Source organism: Nannospalax galili, unplaced genomic scaffold (assembly GCF_000622305.1).
Source record: "Nannospalax galili isolate Female #2095 unplaced genomic scaffold, S.galili_v1.0 scaffold629, whole genome shotgun sequence".
In the NCBI taxonomy this organism is placed as follows: Eukaryota; Metazoa; Chordata; class Mammalia; order Rodentia; family Spalacidae; genus Nannospalax; species Nannospalax galili.
Genome location: NW_008360323.1, coordinates 3,358,264 through 3,379,952, shown reverse-complemented (window position 1 = coordinate 3,379,952; position 21,689 = coordinate 3,358,264). Strand labels below are relative to the sequence as shown.

The 21,689-nt window shown below is 36.1% G+C and overlaps 1 long non-coding RNA gene across 1 annotated transcript in view; it reads right to left on the bottom strand.

Moving 5' to 3' along the window:
- The window catches only part of LOC115068815, a 30,125-nt gene extending 9,246 nt beyond the window's left edge, over nucleotides 1-20,879 (bottom strand). Inside the window, exons 1-6 of the long non-coding RNA XR_003848155.1 lie at nucleotides 20,423-20,879; nucleotides 19,868-19,974; nucleotides 16,984-17,006; nucleotides 14,179-14,238; nucleotides 13,085-13,222; nucleotides 11,814-12,008 (exon numbers count right to left, since the gene is read on the bottom strand). This is a non-coding gene — a long non-coding RNA (uncharacterized LOC115068815). The remainder of the gene's footprint in view (nucleotides 1-11,813; nucleotides 12,009-13,084; nucleotides 13,223-14,178; nucleotides 14,239-16,983; nucleotides 17,007-19,867; nucleotides 19,975-20,422) is intronic.
- Nucleotides 20,880-21,689: the final 810 nt, after the last annotated feature.

Sequence of the window (21,689 nt, the reverse complement as noted above, 5' to 3'; positions counted from 1 at the left end):
ATAATAAATGTTTTATTTTCATTTGTTAATAGATGGTGGAGTTCAGCTCACTTGTGGTTTGACCTTATTCTGCTACGTGGACAATGTTTCTTAAATACAGCTTTCATATAAGGCCAGCCATCCCAGACTTCGGTACTCACCCCAGAGAAACAGAGCTATGTATACACACACACACACACACACACACACACACACACACACACACACAGTGATGGCTATGTAGCTTTAGTTCATAGATTTTAACACCACAATTCAAGTCCAGGTCTCCAGGCATCATAATAACATGTATAAAGGCCTGATAAAATTCATGATCCAATATATGTAGTCCCCAGACTATGACACATCAGATAAAAACTTTTAGCTATTTCACTGCAATATTTATGTTAATAGCAGTTGCTAATAATAAACAATAAACATTTCATCTTTGCAGCAACGATTTTAGCTTAGACTGAGATAACAGGCAAGCAGTCAGATTTGATAGACTTGGAGCATGAGGCAGAGACTGTTACTGTTGAGGTTCCACAGGTGTTTCTGATAAAAATTTAAGGTTGAAAACCATCAGCCTATTAAACCCTCACTGTGTGCTGAGCCCTGTGTTAAGTGATTTACATTCATTATCGCCTTAAATTCTCATTACTTGGGTAAGTTTTATTATTTCCATTTCACAGGTGAAGACACCAACATGGAGATGTGAAATAACTAGCTCAAGTTTCCCCAGAGCTGAAATTTAAATCTAGATTACATAGGCGTGTGGGAAAACAAATACATAAATCTGTATTTTATCAGTAAGTTCTCAAATAAATAAAAATTAAGGCTTAGACAAAATGAGTTGATGAAAATTCAAATCAAATTAACAAATACTATGTCCAAACGGCCTCCTGCACTAGCTTCTGTGACCTATTCTGACCCTCCTTCTCTCTGTTCCACCCAACAGAACAGTAATCATTTCCAAAGGAAAACTGATTTAGGTACTGAGACCCTGAGCTCTGAACTCTATGGGGTCATGTCTGGTTTTGCTCCCCTGTGGAACACCATCACTGTGATGGTGCCCAGGGCATGATGAAAAATCCGCAGATATCTGTTAAATAAACATCACAGATTTAGTGTGTTCCTTTCTCAACATTCCCTTCTTCCTGTCTCCTAATTCCTTGGAAGCACCTCCTGCTTCCTAGCTCTAGCTCCTCTGACTTGCCTGCAGAGCCTCTGCTCCCAGGTGACTAGTGAGCTTGATTCTCCAGTCACAGGCTGGGCCAGCCACTCTCAGATCTCACCCCGGGAGCTTGTTATTTCTCTCAGTGGATCCCCAGCTCACACCTGACCCAGTAAGGCCCAGTGTTTATGTTCCTACCTGGCCTTTCGGACCACATCTCAGGGCTACGTTTCAGTACTTCTGCCCCACATGTACCATGCTAACATAATCCTTACATTATGTTAACATGCTGTCATTCCCAGACAAGGGAAGAGTGAACAAAAAAGTCATTTATTTACATGGCTCTGAAAGAGGACTAAACTGGGGAAAATGTCATCATATCAGAGAGTTTTTATGAATCTGTCCTAAATACAACCATTCAGACCATCTAAAATGATAGGTATATAAATGCAAACCCCCAAGTTCAGGGAGCACAGGAGAGTATTAACTCTCTATGACTCCCACCTTTGAAGGGAAAGGATGGCTTTTCCTCTGCATTTAGAGTGGGAGATACCTGGACAAAAGTCTAGCCATTAATACATGAATTCTGGGTGGTTTAGGCCAAAACACTTAATATGAGCAAGATATGTAAATGTTAGGAATTGCCTGATTAAAGGAGGGTTTTGATAATGATGGACAGTATTAGTTCAGTGCCTCAACAAAGACTTTTGCTTCTGTACACTATTATGATTGCATGGTAATCTTACCCAGCTAGTGTTTTCTTAATGTCCTGGGGAGCCTGATCATTGTAAATTACCTGTGACATCTCATTAATCCTCTTTTTCCTCACAAACGCATAATTAATGGTAACATTGACAATAATACACAAATTAGCTAAGTGACGCTTTATGGTGTTGGTTTTGATTAACGTCAGGAACCCAAAAATGACATTAATGTAATGCAGATCCCAAAAGGCAGTATGCACTTTGACCCCAGACATACATTTCGTTTGCACCATCACTAAGATTAATCCTCCTCTGGATGAAGATGAGACAAAACTCTGGCCACTGGCAGTGTGTGCTGGGCTGTCAGAAAACAAACCACCTCAATTGCATTTGTTTAAGAAGGAAATCTTAATGCATAGAAAACAAGAGCAGAGTGTCATTTCCCATTGTCTAGTTAGGACAAAGATAAATGAGCCACTGTCAAGCTGAGATCAACTGCTCACCACTAACTTCTATTATTTGCTTATTTATGGACTAGTGTTTAATTAAAAATATACCTAGATGTATGAACCAGATGATAAGGTGATTGAAATTCCTTGTGCTTCCACCATAAATGGTTTTTTTGGAAATCAAAACTGAGTTTTATATGCATTTCAACTTGCAGGACAGCTACAGGATAAATTCTTATTAACCGCAAGAGGGTTAAAATTAAAAAAAAAAAAACCAATGACTAAAAACATATTCTTTATCTCTGACTGGAGTAACAAAGACTTGAGAAGGAATTAGGACAAAGCCAACTTCTTTGCTTGGGAAGCGAGGCGGGTTTACAGAGGGAAGATGCTTCAGAGACACCTTGCCAGGTCACAGAATGGACATAGTTTAAGTAAGTCACAGAATCACTTCTTGAAACATCATCGATTTCTAAATTCAGGTTTAGTAACGTGACTTTATTATAAGCACAGTTTCTTAATCATGATTTTCACAAATCCGGGTTGAGTGCTCAATCTTTTTAATACCCTAAAGTGGTAGTGCATACTAATTTTTTTAAAAGAAACCTCTTTCTTCATAACAATTATTTATAGCTGAAAAACTCTAATGATATATATATGTGTGTGTGTGTGTGTGTGTGTGTGTGTGTGTGTGTGTGTGTGTAATGTAACGGTCCCATTCTTGATTAATTTGACATTATTCATTTACACTATTTTTCAAAGTGTTGTGCCTAAACCCCAGCCCTAGCTAATGATCATATTCCGTTTCAGTAATGCAGTAAAAAGAAAAGTCATATTTCCATGCTTTGTTCTATTATTCATTTAAATAACTACCATTTGGAGAATGCTTTGTGGAATAAAATATATAATACATAAAGCAATGTTTTAAAATTTGAACTTAATCCACCAAAATTGGAAAGATCACCAAAATTATAACACACTATGTGTGTTTGATTTTATATATATTTATAAAAACAAAACAAAAATACTAAAAGAACAGTTTACAGTGGGCATGAATTTTCAATTACAATACCCCTAATTCTCTCCTGCTCCCAAAATAAGAAAGCAAACTGTCTTACAGCTGCTTGTCATAGCGTTTTAATTTTAAAAACTGCCTCCTCTGTCCTTGTTTGAAATATATTTGCCTCATGACTAGATTCATCTTTTTTTTTCATTTTCTTTCTTTTCTTCCACTTACATGAAGTTACAAGAAACAAAATAATCTATGTGAAGAGGATGTTTTTGCTACTTAAATATTATTTTGAAGTGAAAAGCAACTCATTTTTCTACATCAACATATTAAGTGTTAGCTACACGAACTTCCGTCGGCACACAAACCCACTGTAAAACAAGCTGGAATTTAAAGGGCAGAGGGGATCCCTTCAGGTCCTATTTTCACTCTGCCTAACTAAACCATAAATTGAGATTACAACGATAAATTATTTTTATTATTTTGGTAGGAATCAGTACCGTTGAGTTTTCAAAATATTCATATATTAAATAGGGCAAAGAAGTCAGTGCTAGAAGAAATTAAAACTGGCCCTGTATTAAACAGAACCCCAAATTAGGCACTCACCACCAAGCTAATTAGTAATTGATGAATTTACTAGAGAAATGCAATTCCTTCACATCGCAAAGCCAAAGAAATAGAATGCTTGAAAGCTTCAAATAAAAAAAAAAATTAAACAAAACCACTTTGACAATCTTCTAATCAGAGGCATTGTTTACAACATGGCTTTAAGGTAGTGTAGTAACATCTTTAACTCGTTAAAAACACTCATCAAGCTATAAAACTACTTTCTTAGACCACTTGACTATAGCAAACTGAAACTTCCCAAAATGCCTTCATTTACATTTTTTCAGCAGTTACAATGACTATTAGTCTAAATGTATCATTTTCCCTTATCATCTTGAGTTTTCAGAGAGCAATCTATGAAGCCATAATTTTACAAGAATCTCTTTTCAGGTTTAAATGTAGTACACTAACTTTTAATAAGATCCCGGAGGTACGCCAAATAAAGAGGCTGCTGGTGGAAAAGCATGTTTTTTTAAGAGTTTAATCGGACATTTCCACACCAGCATACTATGTAGGCATGTTTTTGCTTTGAAAACATAATCTTATCAGGGCTAGTTGGTGTAAAATTCTGGTCTGTTTTCTTACCTTTGAATTTGAGCACTATTTACAAGGCTAAATGATGTCTGCAACTAAGGCATTTCCTTACTGGGGTGTTTTACATGAACATGCTTAGTATGAAAGCACACAACACACTGAGCAGGATGTCAGTTTAGTTCCCGGGACAGTCTAACCTTATCAAAGCATTCCCTTCCCATGGAAGAAAAAGACATGAGAGTGTGGTTAAATCTGCATCTGGACCTATCTTTTTTCAATATTTTCCTCGTGCTGTAAGCTTTTCAAAATAAACGAAAGGCAATGGATTCTTCGTTCCTTATTTGTATATGTAAGTGAAGTGGGGTCCCCTCCATCACGGAAACTCCGGCCTCACTCCTCATGTGGAACTGCTAAATAAACTTGGTTTAGACAAAATGCAAACATTGAATCCTCATGACTGTATTTAAGAAATATAACGTGGTTTTTCCATAAATCAGTGTGATGACATATTTTGTAACATTACATAAGCTCTCCCGTGAATTTTTTATTCATGCAACAGTGGTTTGCAGAAAATCACAGCATTGTACTGTACTTCTTAATTTTCACTTTAATGTGAATCTACAATTTGTGGGAAAATATTACTTAGGCATAGTACTTACCTGTTGCTGTGTGAAAATTCCCACCATTAAAAAAAAAAAAAAAAAATGTGCTTTTACTTCAGTATTAAGACACATCACCAATCCATGGAGGAGGGTTGGGGGGGTGCATAGAAACAGACTCTCTGAATCTGCATTTTGGTTCAGGGCTTTGCTGTTCAGACAAATGAAAAGGAAACAGAGCAGGGCAAAGTCCAAAAGAACATTCTTCCACGTGCCTCAACTTTGGGCTTTTGGGTAACTGCCCTATGGAGACTGTCTTTATTAAGGATCTTAATGAGCGTTCTGCCTGTATTTTTCTACCAAGAATGTCAAATAAGGTTCGAAAGCAAATGTAAACTGTAATGCAAGTGACACACACTAAAAATAGCCCTATAAATCTGTTCATTTTGTTTAGATAGTCTCCAGAGTTGTAAAAAGTAGGACTGCCCAGCTTTATTATTTGTTTTGGAAAAACTAATTCTGTAGAGAATACGCCACTGATAATGCTGTATTACTTTACAGAGGATTTATTAAGACTGTCCCTAAGTTTAATTTTTTCAAGGGAAACTTTATCCTATCCTTTTTTTCTAAATAGTCTACTCTATAATGAACTCAGGGACACAAAAAGTCCCATTTACTCATTAGAATTAAGATTTTCAGAGGCATATTTATCTAAAATAAAATTAATTAAAATTGCAAATGGCATCCTTATCCCTAGTAATCTGTCAAATATGTTGTTTCCAATGTTTCTAGTAACAGAGTAACAATATTTATTACCTAAGCTACCATGAGGTTTTAAAAATAACTCCAGGAGAACATTTTTAGAACATTTACAATCTGAACAGACAACTAAAAAACAAAAATCAGACATTTCTCGGTGAAAAATAGCTACTGTAAATTACAATGTTTGATGGAGGATGTATTTTTAGAAAACCATGTAATTTGATTTTGAGAAATTTGGGAGGTGTGACAGGACTGAAGTGGGGGTTAGTTCTATGGAGGTTTAAAGAAGTAGTTTATCTTTTCTCTTGAGTAGAAGGTGTACGACACGTCAACTCCTCCTTCCCCCCAGCTCATGATAGGCACAGGACTCCTTGGATTGGTCGGGTGACTTTGCACTTAGGCTAAGATTGATTGCAATCCAGGGCTTTGTTTTTAATGCCTTATCCCAATGGAGGCATGTATAAACAGACAAAATGACTAAATTGGGCAGCAATCTGACCTTTCGAAAGAGAGGCAGTTTAAAAACTACATCAACTTTTCTTTGAAGAAACAAGCTCCTTGTCATTGAATGGAGTCTTACAGCTTTGCTTCGTTTTCTTCCACATGGCCAAACTGTACACTTGAATTATCAAGAAATGGGAGTTTCTAGGCTTTGAGCCTCCTTCCCCACCCCCACTCCCAAGCCTCTTCCCCTTGAGTTCAGAAAGAAAATAGTGTTACTATTCAAGTGATCATTGTGAAAACCACCGCAAGTGCCAAACACGACAGTGCCAAGGCGTCATTAGTTCAGTATTCATCTTGGATTTCTCTAATGTCCAACTAATGGGCGAGATTTCAGCAGCGCTTCTCCTCCCTTTCCTTTCTTGTAAATTCTTGGTATGCTTTCAGACATCTTTTAAAAGAGTTGTGAATGCCAGGTTTAGAGTAATTTTATCAGTTAATATTAAATTTTTTCAACTGAAACATTGTTTTTGACAAACTTACACATTCTGTTTTCATTACAAATGCTTTGAGATGACTAATTTAGAAAACTAAAAGGCTATACTGAGAAATTTACCATCCTCCTGTTAGAACTGAACATTATAGCTTAAGTACATAAAACAGAGAAGGGAGATAAAATAAACAGCCAATCCATCTCTGTTTTTTAATTTCTGATTTATGCAGGGAGGTAACACACAGAAAAAAATTTAAGAACATCTGTTAAGTCATCCTGGTAAATGTTGATGCAAGTCTGTCTTTTATATAAATAAATTGCATCTAATGCTTTAAATATATAGAATGCCGTTGTGTTTTTTTAAGTATTTCATAGGCATACATCACCATCAAAAAGTAACTATTACAATGAAAGTGACCAAGTAGAACTTTAAAAGCAAAAGAAAAGGAATACCACAATTTTTGTTTGTAAAGCCATTGACATAAATAGTCTAGCCTGTCACAGATTACCTTTAACTACCGTATGTTAAATATAGAACAGTCAAAACTGATAGCATTTTGCTTTCATCAGCTTTGTGTTAGAATTTGAGAAGCTGAATATTTTGGATGGGGGGAGATAATAAAATGTACCTAGATAACTTGTCTTCTGTAGACATGTTTGCCCAAGTTCATATATAGAAAACTGTGTGGGCTAAGAAATAGGGTTATTGCTTCTAAAAGGCAGCTCATGCATTGTTTTATAATATTTTAAATGTTTGCTAATGAGAGTCAGAAGAAAGCACAGAAGAGAAGAGAATTGGTTCCAGGGGTAACCACACCATCGTCAAAAAGATTAACGTGCCGCTAGGGGACAGCAGAAAGTCACAGAATAAGGCAGTGCCAGAGAGACCAGAACAAAAGGCTTTTCTTTGTCCAGAGAGAGAGAGAGAGAGAGAGAGAGAGAGAGAGATTGATTTTCAAACCCAAGTTGCTTTACAAGTGAATTGAAAGTACATTTTTGAAAAGCAGTGGAAAATATTTTCAGTGATCTATTTTTAGATTAAATTCTGTGTACCAGAATGTTATATGTTATAAAATATACATAACTATTATCTTGGCAAAATAACTTCAAATATAATTCTATTTTCTGCTTTTTAGAGTGGAGAAAAGTTTCCTACATCAGAAAGAAAAAAAAACGCACTGTAAAACCCATTAAATGGAACGTATCAGTGACAAAATCCAGCTGTGAGCACTGAGCATTTGCCCAACAAAGCTGAGTGTAAGGAGGGTTTATTCCATTTCCAAAGAGACATGGTGCCTGTCTGAAGAAATAAAGGCAACTAGAAAATTCACAGAAAACTAACCGAGTAAACTGGAAGTAGAGATGCTTGCACAAATCCACAATACATGCACTGGAATGTTGAAGCACAATTCTGGTCACTGGTTGGAGTTGAAATCATAGTTTAAGAGAACTGAAACATCTTAACCTTGCTGATTATCCTAAAAGCTAATGCACATCCTTTAACTACTCAGCTTACTGAAATGACCATTTATGCTTTTCTGTTTCTACAGCTAAGCATCATTCCAAGTACCATAGATTCTGCAATCTCAGATCATTGCCTTATAATGTAACTTACTATCAAAAGGCAACCAGTCTTAGACTTTAAGTTTCTTAAATTCATGGGTCTCACTCCTTTGTTTGATCTTCATAAAACCTAGATCCCTGAGCACTCCATTACATTAATATCTCCCCTGATAAAGATGTTAAGGACTCTGACAATCATTTTTCTTAATAATTCTATCATTAGAACACTGCCTCTTGAATTTTGTATTCTTGCTCCTTGTTCTGAATGGTACGTGTGTGTTGTTTGCTCTCTGCTTGATTCTACTTGATCACCATTTCCCCTTATGTGATAAAAATCAAGCAACTGGGAAAAAAATGAGACGTCATTTCATTCATTTCCTCCTTATTGTGTTGTTTTATAAAGCCACAAATAAAATGTGGCCAATCTGCTTGTTGGTCCTATTTCTAACATTTCATAACAGCAATCCCACAAAATAGTCTGTAAACTAGTAATGAATAGTGCGTATCACACACATGGACAATTAGAATTCTTTACCCATGACCAAAACCAAAACTTTGGTTAAAATAATATGCTTGTTCTAAATATATGTCATTTTTTTCTTTCTTTTTTTCTCTACCTATATATGCACTCTTCTTTTTTGCAGTAATGTAGTTTGTTTTCCTCTGGCCAAATATTCTGAGTCATACACTTCTAAAATTGAATGTTTCATTTATCCCATATGGCCTCTATCCCCAGATCACAATTATCCATTATTTTCCTCCCCGAGTTCCTGTTTGGGGATTGAATTCTTTCTTTTTATTTTTCAGCTTGGACTTGCTGACTTAAAAAATAATTAATAATCATAAGTCAACACATTCTAAGTCCAGAAAATCTGAAGATTCTCTCGTTGCACTTCCCCTGAGGAACAGAAGATCTTCCTAACATCTTTCCTGAATCCCCATCCACTGCACTTAAGACCCTGCTGTCTAGTCCTGTCCTCAGAGGAAACAGAGACCAGCTGTTCACCTCTACCTGCAAAGGGCTGTGTTCCATCATGGATGCGAAGGCTGCTATTAATTCCCTCCAACTCTGCTTCTCAGACTAAACAAGGCCGTTGCTTCACCCTCGTTTCTTTGGGACTATTTCTCAATCCCTCCGTTCCCTGTTTGCTGCCTCTGGACTTACTCTAAATTTGGCATAAGTATTAAGTGCATAAAGAGTACAGTAGGCTAATGATTAACTGATTGCTGTAGTTAATATGGATATGGTTTATATTCCTAAATTCTACTGCAACTATCAGCATTTTGTCTTTAAACAACAAAGCTGCATTTTAGCCCGTAATTAAGCTGTGATCCACTGTGGTTCCCTGCATCTTTTCCTTACAATTAAACAAATCTTTCTTTAATCATAAGCAATGTTTTTCCCTCTGATAATTAATCATCTTTACCCCAATAACTCTCACTCTCACTTTTTCTCACTTGCTCCTATATTTCTTTTTACCTTGCTGGATTTGTCTTACTTAAATCTAGATCACAATAACCAAGATAATGACCCAAAATCTTGATAAATTCTTGAGAATGCAGAAATAATTGAAATTTATATTCAAATGATTTTATCTTAGTGACTAAGTTTAGTGAGTTTTGAAAAGGGGGATGTCTAAAAAATGTTACCTTGAAAGCAAAGTAATTTTTTCTTTAAACCAAAAAGACTTGATTAATAAGGCATGTGTGAAAAAAAGAGAGGAGAGGATGTCAGTTTGTATAAGCTAGCTTCTAGAAGACTGGATGCCTTTGCCTTTGCCCTTCTTTACCTCAGAGAAACCCTGTGATTCATGATTTTCCTCACAACTCTACCCTCTGTCATGTCTAATGCTTCATCAGTCTACATTAAGAGATAGCGAAGATAGCCATGAACAGAAATGCATCTCACCCCTATACCTATCACCCACAAGTTATAGCATGCCTCCAACATGTGCGCCCCTAAGGCAGGCTATTCCATTTAGAAATTATATTCTGTTTTCAGTTTGGAGAGAAAAGATTGTGGAAGAAATTTGCAAATTCTGAGCTATTCCCATGATGGGCCATTGATAACTAAAATGGCAAGTAATGTGAATGAACCAAGGACCGGGCAAAAGAAAAAAAATCACCATGTGCCAGTGCTGCCCAAATACTGCCGGGGGGATTGCAAAATTATATAGATAATAGATTATATTATATTATATATATTATATAATATTATATATAATATATATTAGATTAGATTATATAGATTAATAGATTTACCGTAAATTTATGACTTAATGAGATAATCTTTCATATCAATTACATAACACAAAAGAAGATCATTACTTTGGATAAAACACTCATTATTTGTCATTTGTTTTGTGTTAGGATTTCTTTTGGTAGTGCTAAGGATTGAACCTAGAACCTTGCACATGCTGAACATGCCCTCTACCACTGAGCCACATCCCCAGTCCCTATGTCACAAACTTCACCTTTAAAAAGTCTCAAGAAATATTATGAAACTTCTTGTACTGTTTATTACTCATTCATCTCCAAACTGGCCCTCACAAGAAAATGGAGAGGAGGCTGAAGGAGAAAAAAAAATGAAACCTTCAAGATATTATCAGCATCTTACTTGGATGCTAGCCTCCAGAAGACATCCTCTTACATAGACAGTCCAGTACGACATTGTTTCTTTCTAACACCTGCATCCAAGTGTCTGAAATTATAACAATGAATTATCTATTGTCTACATATATACCTGTCAAGTGCACATGATCCTTTCTATTGACTCTTAAACCCTTTAAGTTACCTTCATGAAGGAAATGCAATCGGCCAGGAAAAAGACAAAAGTAAATTAAAGGTTCATTATTGTTTACATAATTTCAACTTGCAAATATTAAAACATAAAATAAATAAAGCTTTGGGAAAATACTCTAGCTGTCATCTGACCTGTGGTGAATATAGCCAGACTGTTTACTTACACAGAGGTCTTATCTGAAGGTCAGAGATGTAATCAAAGTCTAAAGAACTACAAAGCGAAGCTGCTGGCGAAAATGAAATAACACAAACTCCAAATGCCTTCCTCACATCATTGAAGATTTTGTTGGAGGATATTTAACATTATTATTGCTCAAGAAATAATTCAAGATTAAGAAACATCTAAATGTAAATACGAGTCTCCATGGTAAACTCTATGGAACCCATTAAGTAAAAAGCCATGCGAAGCAGGCTGCCAACTTCTCCCAAGGACCATGTCACAGGCTCACTGGCATGGGCCATGAGAGACGGAAAAGGTAAAGTGGAACTGTAACTGTCCCCTAAATGGAAAGCATCGGGGACCTTTTTATTATTTCTGTTTCTCTCTATCTAGAATGTTCTCTTCTAATCAGCTTTTAAAATATCACCCTTTTCTCAGACGCTATACTACATTTTACTTCTCTTTCTCTGGGGTCAGTTAATTTCAGTTTTCCCATGGAACAAGGATTAACTTTGTTAGGTTATATTTGTGTTTTTCAAACCTTGTTGATGTTCCTCCTTATTTCTTCTCCATTCCTCCATCCTTTTCTCCTTCAGGCTCTCTGTCCCCTCAGGGTGCAGCTGAGTTCATAGCTCCCTTATCCCCTGTCACTCTTCACAACCCTCAGTAGCAAATCTCTTTCCCTTCTCTCTTTCCATGTGGTCCAGGGTTCATTGGAGGCAGATGGCTCATGCACCTGGTCAGGGTTATGAAAAGGAGTCAGGCTAAGACAATGCAGAATGTCTCAGGAAGAGTAAATTTTACAAAATATTTTGTTTTGACACAGAGTACCAACAGATGCAAAAATTAAAAAGTAATATCCATAAAATACAATCTCCTGTATTTCAAACACACTGCCTTCATATCCTGCAGGTGTTCAAGACCCAAGTGAAACCCATTGATTTAAAAGATCACAAGTGATGTTATTTTTACTCTTCATTTCCCAAAAGAAATGATTTTAAATTATTCCTCCAGGATAATTTACTAAAAGGAAGACAGAAGCTTTTTCTCTGAATCGGAATACTTCTGTTAAGCTCCAACATGTATTTTAACAAGTCTGTTCTTGGTGGAGACACAGTTTAAGTAACCTATTGTGCATTTCATTTGTAAATAATTTATTACTGAATATAAACGGCCACTCTTTCTAACATGTCAAAACCAACAGGAGGCAGGACTCGGTGGAAGGGTTTGCCATTAGCCCAACTAAATTTTTGTCAAGAGTGTATGAAAGGCATAGTTAATATTTAATTGAGCTTAGAACGCTGAAAGGCTCTGGTATCTACTTCATTTCAATGATATACAAGGCTGAACTCTGTCTTCCTCTTTTGGTAGAAAGAAAAATGTTTAAATTTCCCTAGAATGAAGCAATCTTAGAAACCGAGTAACTTTTCATATGTTCTTAATTCCATATTTAAAAGACATAATGAGCATTTATTTATATGTGTGGTCAGCAAGGACTAAAGTATCACTCTCCTCCCACACTTCAGCCTCCAAAAGCTCTCTCTTACAGGTTTTCAGTCTCTTGTTCTGTCCATCACAGTCCAGGAGACTGGAGAACAATAGGTGGGTTTCATATAGTGCCTGATTGATATTTCTAGGGTGTGAAAGTCTCACTGGCAGATTAGGCTGATGTTGCATATTCAAACACATACAATGATGTATTTGTCATTGCCATTGACCTTTATCTCTGCAGTTTCCTGACAACCTTCTACAGTTATTGACATTACAAATACCAGCAACAACGTGCAGGGCAAAGTATAACCTTTCGTTTACCTTCACGTCCCTCAAATGACTTGTGCAGGTAGTTTCAACAAAAGCGGCAAACAATGATACTGTTGATTTTTTTTCCCTTAACTTGCTAAAATGTTTTCCATTTTCCTCTTGTTCTCAGAAAATCATGCCAATAACTCTCTACAAAGGAAACGATTTCAAATGAATACAGGTAATTAGAAGTGTCAAGAAATCAGCAAAGTAGGGTGTCTGCCATCATTTCTGTGGAAAGAGTGCCAGATTCTCTTTCAAAAAGGTCTTTGTCATTTTTTTAATAGAAGGTAATTAATGTAGACTACAGTAAAATGCACAGGATCCAGTCGCTTGTCTTTCTTGCCATAGAAATGGGACCATAAAGATGTTTTGATATCTAGAAACAATCTTCTGGGGTTATTTAAAAATGACTTTTAATTACAAAAGTAGTCCTTTTTACTCTTTTCATTTTAAGAGAAAAAAGATTAGAAAGGGCATATTTATTAGAAGACAAAGGAAAGAAAGTTTTAAAGGAAAAATGATCTTGAAAGTGAAACAACAGGATTTTATTCAGCTGACAAGAGTTGAAGATGCTATAAATTAGCTTATAATCTCAAATGCTTCCAATAGTAAGAGAAATAGTGCAAACTCTCCTACTGAACGTAATTATACACTTCTGACACTATGATACCATTGGCAGGGTAGAATTCTTTTTTTCTCAAAGAACAAAGTTGAACTGAGTGTTAAACCAACCCTTAGGCTGGGGGTATAGTTCAGTACCATACAATAGTCCTCCTCAGATCTCTGCAGTGTGCGCTAGGCCCTGGGTTCAATCTCCAGCAGAGGGTGAAAGGAGTACCCCTCCATGAGATCAGTAACAATGAGTGACTCTTCCCCAGATATGTAGTGAACAAGAAAACTTTTAGCACCATTTACATTCTTTTGGACATGAGGGAAAACTGAAGTCAATACTATGATTCCGTGCAGGCTGCCGTTCCCATTATGTTATATGAACACAATAGTCCTCCTCAGATCACTGCATGTATTTACATATGCAGTGATTCCCATTTCACCTCTCTGTTCTTAACACACAGCATTTTTATTTCAATTGGAGGTTTTCCTACCTTGGGAAAGCTTTTCTTCTTAAGTCCCAATCACATCAAATACAACCTAAAACCTTCTTGCTGGAAATTAAAAATATGAAGTTATTTAAATATTGATACTAACACTGAAATACTAATTAATTGGGGATCACCTAGCCCTCAAGTACATCTAGCCCTGAAGACACTGGGTAACCAAGGTATACTCTACTATACTCCACATACTGTCTCAAGACATGTTTTACTTTTAAATACAAACATGTAAATAAGTACTCAATAAGTACAATCATTGTTATTTATTATTGGAAATAGACTGGGAAAAAACATGCAAATTCCTCTAATAAATCTTCATCAGAACAACAAACAAAATGGCTCTGTTTTCCTTCTCAATCCTTTATCATGAGACAGTCTTCCTTTGTGAAATCCATACCGCTCATCTAACAAATAAAACCATGAAACTGCAATTAATGTGTTTATCACGTTACTGCATTTCCCAATGTTTCCTGGTGGAAATCAGAACTGAGCGTACTTTAATTGGTGAACCAGTCAGATCAAGTCAGTTTTTCAGAAACAATAAATCTGGCAATACTTTAGAGATGAGATTATACTACATCTAAGCATGATCTTTAAGGACTGGCATTAATGCTTGGAGTGTAAACGTGACGTTTTACTTGTGGTATTACAGACAGAAGGGGGAAAAAGAAGGTTGGAGGAAGTATAGAAAGTGGCACGTGAAGGTCAGCCAAAAGAAAGCCTGACTTGGCTTCAGGAAACAGTGTTTTCTCTATTGTGCCCAAACTGTTCTTTAGCTATGGAATTGAGAGAGGTCAGGAAAGTGAGCTGTCCTGGCAGGGTTATTCATGCTCTGTATGAATAACCCTTTAAAGTACGTCACCCCCAACTAAGATCCTGACTCTGTTTTCTCAAGAGCTAATATCACCAAACCTTTGCGGATCAAAAGAGGTTGGAATAGCCTGGCTGAACATATCCCAACTATAATGACATGATTATTCCGTGTTTTATCCTGTTCCTCCTCTCTGACTTGAAAAAGATTAATTTCATCAGGCTACATGGCATTGCTCTCCTCCTGCTGAAGACATGGATATGAGCTACCATTTCTGCTAATTTTACCATATTATTACATTTTCTCCTAAAAAGTGATCATTATTGATTAATAACTGTCAAGAGTAATAGGAAAACATTAACAATGCTCAAACATAAGATTATTGGCATGATAGATAGATGATAGATAGATAGATAGATAGATAGATAGATAGATAGATAGATAGAGATAGAGATAGATATAAATTAAAAAGGGGCTGGAGGTTCAGTGGTTAAGGGGCACTGGCTGTTCTTTCAGAGAACTGAGATTTAATTCCCAACACCCACGTGGTGGTTAACAACCACCATTAACTCTGGTTCCAGGGGACTGTGATGCCCTCACCTCGGGCATTGCACAGCAAGGGTGCACTCACATACTTGCAGGCAATACACTCACACACATAAAATAAAAATAATAAATAAAATATTTTTTAAGAAAAGATTATTGGCTATACCTTACTGTCCACCACATGTGGATTCCAGGTGGGGCCATCATAGTAACTAGCCAGTAACAATTAGTCAATGATCTTACCTCTACCCATAAGAACTCAAGTAATGCCTTTTACAGCAACAGATTCTCCAGGACTCACCTTCAGCAATATGCCTGATCTCTTTTCTTACTGGCTTATACTTATATACCAGTTTTTAACTGTATTTACATTGCCCCAGATTCCAGCAATTTCCTGTATCCAGTGTGTTAATTTATTGAAACTATTTGACTTATTCTGTAAGAGCCACATCTGTCTTTTCATAATTACATAATCATATATAAAATTTACATTTGAATTTCTTAGTCAAAATAAAAATATTATTTAAAAACTCCTAGTTAAGTCATATTTCCAGGTTATGAATCTCAAACATGTATTTGTCCCTTTACTTGAGCAAAATCAAAGGTGTTCTAAAGTTTTAGCATCATCCAGATACACCTCTGCATCCTTTCTCTCCATGGAAGTGGGATATACTATTTGATTAAGGTTTGCCATGCACAATAATTTTAGTTCATCATAGAATATCATCTTTTCAACCTGTAAATCTGACATCTAAAAAGTGGTGTGGACCTGGAGGGATTGCTCAGTGGTTAGGAGCACTTACTGCTCTTGCAGGGTACACGGGTTTAGTTCTCAGAACACACATGGCAGCTCACAACCTCATCTATAATTCCAGGTCCAGGGGATCCAACACCTTCCTCTCACACATGATGCCCTTACATACATGCAAGTAAATACTCTGAACATAAAATAAGATATTTTAAAAAATAAAATGTGCAAGTGTGTGATACGACACTAGAGACAGAGGAAAACGAGGTTTGAAGAGAGGGTTGGGGTGGGGAGAACAGACTGCATGTGACATAAAAACAAAATAGATTTTGGGAGCTTAAGGGGACCAACAGGGGGGTGCAGGTGGGTAGGGAAGGGAATCTGGAAAAGAGAATCAACAAAAGCAAATTATATATGAAAATCCCATAATAAAACCCATGACTTTGTACACTAATCCAAAAAACAATAACAAAACATAAATTTAAATGAGAACTAAAGTATATAGCCCTCATTCAATAAACAGCAGTTTAAACATTATTTTGGGCTAAGCAGTTGGTAACACACAAAGCAAGCTTTACCACAGATATACCTGTACATCTACATTTATTACTACATTGTTCACAATTGCTAAGACATGGAACTACCCTAGAGGCTCATCAAGAGATGAGTGGATAAAGAAAATGTAGTGTACCTTTGCTGTGGAGCTTCATTTATCTGTAAAAAGAAATGAAATTGTGACATTTGCAAGAAAATGGATGGCAATAGAGATCATCATGTTAAGCAAAATGTGACAGACTCAAACACAAATATTGCATATTTTCTCTCATATGTGTAATATGGATTTAAATATATATGGCATAAAAGTAGAAAACAAGAGAGTATAATGAGGGGGAGGAAAGACAAAAGATCACATTTTCCTTCGGGTACAGAATTTAGATTTAACCATGTATATGTAAATAGATGATTATATAACCTTTGATTTTTCTCAACTAAAGGGACAATAAAAAAGATATAAGTGGCTCTTATGGAATAAATCAAAAACTTTCTGTTCACATATCGGATTACATACATATACACACATACACATATATTTATATGTGAAAGACAAGATGACATGGGATCAGAGGAAGAAATTAGGGGGTGGAGCCTATCCAGAGGGGGATTGGGGCCAAAAGGCCTATGAATATGAACAAAATACAATGACATATATGAATGTCATAACAAGATTAATTAAAATTTAGAGATGTGGTATTCATTCTGAAGGTGCTTGGAATTCATTTTGTACAAATATTCCATCCAATATCTGCCAAGCCAAGACACTCAACTGATAGTTGAGAGCATCTAGAAAGCCATGTTGAGCTGCAGGCAGTGCTCTTAAGGCCCAACTTGCTGTCCCTTGCAGTGGACTCAATTAACTCCTCTTTCAAAACAAGCAAACAAAGAAAAGCATGTTGACTACCAGATTCTCTTAAATTCTCCTACCTTTATTCTACAGTTTACACCAAACAATAGAAAATATTGAGCTAATGGAGGTAGACTATATTAATTTGATCTTCTGTAAAAAATACTTTAATTGAATTAGCAAGTGCTGTGAGAATTCAGTTGCAGAAATGGCACTATGAAAATCTGTTTCATCATTTTGCCTAAATGATTGCCTGACATATTATTCAATCTTACTCCCATTTTTGATTTTCAATCTCCACACTAGCATTTTCAATGGGCACCCCTAACTGGCCCCCTGTTTCTACCATAAATGTTCACTTTTTGGTCTTGATACTGCAGCAGTGATGTTTTCAAATATGAATCAGATGACATTTTTTCTCTGCTCAGAAATTTTCAAAGATATGTATGTTTCCCAGGCTTACCGAGCCTACTTAAGCAGCCTCAAGTGCATAGATTCCTATTTCCTTCTTAGGCCACTTCCCCTTCTAAACTCTAGCCACAGATCCTTTGAAAACATTGTTCCCTTAGTCCTATGCCTTCCTTAGGTCAGTGCCCTCAAAAGATAATGTTAGGGGAATCTACTAAGGATCTCGTTAAAATGTAGACTCTGGTTTAGCAGGTCCCGGCTGGAGATTCCCAGGAGCCAGGGCTATTGCGAGCTTTTCAAAGATCCAGTGGGGCTTCATTTATCATTCAGACTTCAGCTCTTAGATCTCTTCTTGGAGGGTGTTCTTCAGAACTCAAGTCTTTTGTTGTGTGATCTCACAAGACTGTTTTCCTTTCCATATCCATCATAGTGAGTCAAATTTTTAATTACAAATGAACAAAACTTAATGAGTGCTTCCTCCCTTACCACTCCAAATGGGCACAGAACTATTGCTAATCATTGAGTCCCCACTGACTAACAAGATACTAAGGCCATAAGATGTATTTAGTAAATAGTTCCTGAATGAATGAAGGCTAGAAGGATGGAATGACATTGTGAATCATTGACATTCAGTATAATGGAGTATTTGAAGTTTATACATGCTGAATAATATGTATGTGTTTCCCCTGTGAAGGGAGAGTCATATAAGCCACCATCTTCTCCTTTTTCCTTTGTCTATGGAAAATTGCAATAATCAACAACATCAATGTTTTAGTTTTTGGTTAAAATAACCTGGCTTCTATTTTTCCATTTGCTGTGTCTTATTTTTAACTGTCTTATACATTAATGATTTGGGAATTGGAATAATTTTATTTTGAAATTTATAAACAAATAACACACATCTGGTACAGTAGCAGTTCTAAGCTATAGATAAATAACTTGGATTTCATAGTTGGTATCTGAATCCTAACTTCATGAATTATTATCAGTGTGACCTTGGATATAAGTTACTTGCACACTCTGTTTTGTAAGGTTGTAGGGCTTAGATTAGATACGTTTTAAAGCAGTACTGAGTCTATACACTATAAGAACTCAAAAAGTGCAATTGCTTCATATTTTTCTATTGTTAAGAGGTACAATCAGTTAATAAAGCATGTTTTCATTCTGTGTTACTATTTATTTTAGACCATAGAATCAGAGCACTCCATTAGCTAAAACTTCTGAAAATACAGTTCAGTGGGCTCAAATTGGGGCATGCTATGTGTAAGTCCAGAAAAGTCTCTATTAAAAATAGAATAATATAGGCTTTATATTCAAATAACATTAAACACAGTGTGATTGGTCAATTTGCACAAAGGCATAAAGCTAAACAGTGGTAAAAATCTGCCTTTTAACATAAAATGAATTACTAGTCCATAAGTTTTAATTCCCCAATAATGACATAATAGTCACATTAAATATCAAGATACTGAGAATAGCGTTTTAAATGCTGATAGTAAGGGTTATAGCATAATGAATAAGGTTGGACAATTTATGTAGAATACACTTGTCTACAGCTGAAGATGTTGTAAAAGCATCCTCTACTATACGGGGACCAAATAGAAATGTTGCCCTCAGGGAAACTTCTATTCAAAACATTCTGTGTGCTGTGTTGCCTCTATGCACAAAATATTAAGCTTAACTACTATTTAAAGTTAATTGATAATCAGTACAAAATGTAACATCAGGGCAAAATTTGGCTTCCAGAAAAGGGAAATTTTATTACCTGCAGAAGCCAGGTGGGAGCCACCTCCAGTGAGAGTGGATCTGAGTATGAGGACAGCATGGAATAAAGGCCTCAGCAGACCTATAAGTGCATCTTCTTTACAGCCCCTTGAAGATTCACGAGGAACCATTTAAAGGGATGAGAGGAAAACGGGAAATATGAAAATGTGTTTTTCCTGTTAACAAATGTTAACCTGAGCAGCTCAGTGGGGTTTTACGTACATTTTCATCTCAATCAGATCAGACGAAAAAGAAACAAATTGTTTATAACAAAAATCTTGAATTAGTAAAAAATTCTCTGTGGAATTAAAGAGCTGTTATTTTTCACCTTGTGTTTTTCAGTTTTATATCCATACTTTAGAAATCTTCAAACAGTAGCAAGAAGGAAGAAATTTAGGGGAGAGAAAATATTGATTTTAGTCTGAGAGTGTGCCAAACTTCAAACCCCATATTAAAATTCAAAGTAATATAGGCTCATAAAAGAAGCTTCCTCCTAATGAGAGAGTCAACCAAGTTTTACTTACCTTCAGGAAATATAGCTCAGCTCTGTAAGTACCTGAGTGAGATCCAATGTACTTTCTCTTTCCCTTTCCTTCCCCAGTGGAGCCTCTTCAGCAAACATTTGGTGAGATGAGCAGGACTCTCATTTCATTCTGTGATGAGATTTCTAAACTGAACATGAACCTGTTCTTTTAAAGTTCAATTCCATTCAAATCAGTAGAAGAGACAAGTTCTCTCTTGTGTGATGGAACTTGAAAATATGCATATTGCTGTTTACAAATGTACAGATTTCTGCAAGCCAGAAGAATTCCATACAAAAGAAATTCTCCCCATGAAAAGAGAAAAAAATAGTTAATTTCTGGTGTAAAGAAAATGACATTCCACCTCCCCCCCCAAAAAAATGTGCAAAGCTGTGGAAAAATAAAATGCAACATTAAGCCTGAAGTGTAAGAAAAGCCTCTGTCATGAAGACATCCAAATATCTTTTGAACTATTTACACCATATGTGTCCCAATAAGGCTCTTTCTGATTAAATAATGACAAGTAAGTGGAACCAAAGAGGGCTTCAAAGACCCTTGAATCTTTACACAGCTTTTTGTAATTTTGTAAGTGTGAAATTTAGCTATCATTATACAAATGTTCTAAAGCATCATTTTCTTGGTCTGTAAAATATGTCGAGGAACAAGATGCTGTGCCTATAGTAGGCCCTGGAAAGGAGGAGTGAATAAATTAATAGCAAATGAATGTTTAGAAAGCAATGCTAATGAAATATGCATATTTTTTAAACTTCAAGTGCAAAGTGAAGTGCCGTAATTGTGAACTTACGGTAGATGACTGCCTCTTTAACTTGAGAATTAAGCTAGGATGTTGGGTGGTATGCCACAATATAGTGCCGACTAAACACGTGGGGCACACAAAGAGGGGGAATTGGACAGTTGTTAAAATTTTCAGTTTTCAATAGCTTGTTCTGATGTGGGAAAACTAAGTATGGGAAGTGGGGAAAGTGCTTACACAGTGAAACAGGAATGCTTTCTTTCTAAAACAAAACTATACTGGATTTAAAGTGGGAAAAATCAATAGTGGATGAGATTTAAAATGTTTTCTTTTAATTTGGATGAAAATGCTCTTTAATAATCATACAAAATGCATGTGCTCATGTGTGTGTATCTGTGCATGTGGGTGCTTATGTGTGTTGGGGTGGTGGTCAGAGATCAACATCAGGTATCTTCTTTGATTTCTTTCCATCCTATCTTTGAAACAAAGCCTCTAATTGAACCTGGAGCATACTTTTTAGACTAGGTTGACTGACCATTAAGCTCCAG